This window comes from Magnolia sinica, chromosome 17, assembly GCF_029962835.1.
Source record: "Magnolia sinica isolate HGM2019 chromosome 17, MsV1, whole genome shotgun sequence".
Classification (NCBI taxonomy): Eukaryota; Viridiplantae; Streptophyta; class Magnoliopsida; order Magnoliales; family Magnoliaceae; genus Magnolia; species Magnolia sinica.
The window spans coordinates 25,724,878-25,726,914 of NC_080589.1; the positions used below are offsets into that span (position 1 = coordinate 25,724,878).

The 2,037-nt window shown below is 39.9% G+C and overlaps 1 long non-coding RNA gene across 1 annotated transcript; it reads right to left on the bottom strand.

Annotated features, from left to right (window-relative positions):
- Positions 1-1,059: 1,059 nt before the first annotated feature.
- LOC131231936 (uncharacterized) lies at positions 1,060-1,576 on the bottom strand. The gene is made up of 2 exons (XR_009164573.1): positions 1,424-1,576; positions 1,060-1,284 (listed from the first exon to the last, which is right to left on the bottom strand). It is a non-coding gene; the product is annotated as an uncharacterized LOC131231936 (long non-coding RNA).
- Positions 1,577-2,037: the final 461 nt, after the last annotated feature.

Consider the following 2,037-nt stretch of genomic DNA (forward strand, 5'->3'; position numbering starts at 1 on the left):
AATAAAAGAGTCCTTGTGGAGCAACAACATTCATGGGAGATGTGTTGGTGTTCCCTCACATAAAATTTTTTTATAAAAAAAGGAAAAAAAATTAGGGCTTGATAGCAAAAAGAGAGGAATATAAATCTCAGGTGGACCACACCACATGAAAATAATAGTGATTGGATATCCACCATTAAAACCCTCCTAAGACCCACTGTACTTTTTATTTGACATCAAATATATTGATTAGGTCATACAGGCCCAGATGAATGGAGAAAAAAATATCAGATTGATCCAAAACTGTATATGGCCCCCAAAAGGTTTTTAATGGTTGACGCTCATTCAACACTGTTTCCTATAATGTGGTCTAGTTGAGATTGGGATATATCTCATTTTTTGTCTCATACCATAAAATGATATGGAAAAATAGATGGATGACAGGGATGAAACACATACATCATGGTGGGGCCCAAACAACACCGACCACCAACCATGGGCGCTGGTGTCAGTGCAAGTAGAGAGAGAGAGAGAGAGAGAGAGCCAATCTCTCTCTCTCTCTCTCTCAACCTCTCTCAGTTTCTCACTCTCTCAATCTCTCTCAGTCTCTCACTCTCTCAACCTCACTCTCTCAACCTCTCTTAGTCTCTCTCTTGCGCTCTCTCTCTCTCTCTCTCTCTCTCTCTCTCTCTCTCTCTCTCTCTCGGTCCCTCTCTCAACCACGCCCTCTCTCTCTATCTCTCTATCTCTCTCTGTCTCTCTTGGTGCTCTCTCTCTCTCACGCATCCTCTCTCTCTGTCTCTCTCGGTGGACCGTGATTGGGGCTCCAACTCAAACAAGTATCTCTCTCTCTTTCTCAATCTCTGTTAATCTCAATACCGATTGAAACGATTTGAGGATTTATGGATTTGGGGATTTCATGCAGTGCAGTCCACTTCAGCTTTGGATCTACCTCATTTTTTGCTATTATGTCTTAAAATAAGCTGGGCAAACTGATGGACAGGGTGGATTCTTAATGAAATCTTGGTGGATGACCTGGATTGGTTACTCAGTAACTCAGTGGGGCCCACTTATGTATCACACAAAGATGTAATATATTTTCCTACTAGTGGTGGCATGAATAGTGTCATGAAAAGCATCTCAGAATGTGAATTTTCAAATGCCATTTTGAGGTGCATGTGAAAGACACTCAACTCCAACATATATTAGAAAAGATCCAAGTGCTCTTACCTTGCAGAAATAGGGAACCATTGAGTTGATTATATCCCAAATCCAAAACCTCTAGTTTGTTCAAGTTGGCCAATTCTATCAAGATTTAAACAATTTTATAAATAACATTAGAGAAGGAATTTGGAGAATGCATGACCATTAAATAAAGTTCAAAATATTATCTAAACTAATATTATCAATTTTGGTTTAATTTCTTTACAGTTAATCAACTTACCTTTTGAGGGGAAGCATCCTTCCAAATTATTCCAACTTAGATCAAGGCTCTTGAGTGAGGAGAGTGCGCCCAAATATGGTAGAATGCTTCTGCTTAACCGATTCCAACTTAGGTCTAGCTGCTCTAGGTTGCCCAATCTTGACAACATTTCAAAACTTGAATATTCCAATTCAATACCTCTGTCTGGAAGTCCAAATTGATTGTCGTGCACCCCCTAAGCTGTGTGGGCCCATTTATGTATTACATCCATGCCATTTATTTATATCACCAATTCATTTTAGGGCACAGTGAGGCATGTTGCAAGCTTAAGTGGACGCGAATTTCCTATAAAGCCTTTCCTAGGATGTTCCTGTGCAAGGATGCTGGGTGGGGCCCACCACCATGTTTGTGGGAAATATATTCCGTTCATCTATTTGGGGAGCTCATTTCAGGACATTAAAAAAAATGAGGTGGATCCAAAACTCAAGTGGGCAACACGAGAGGGATTATTGGGGAAAGAAATAACTATAGTTGAAACCTTCCTAGGCTGGACCTTGATGTTTATATGTCATCCAAACTATTTACGAGGTCATTACCACAGGGATAAAGTGAAAATACAAAAAATTTAGCCTGAA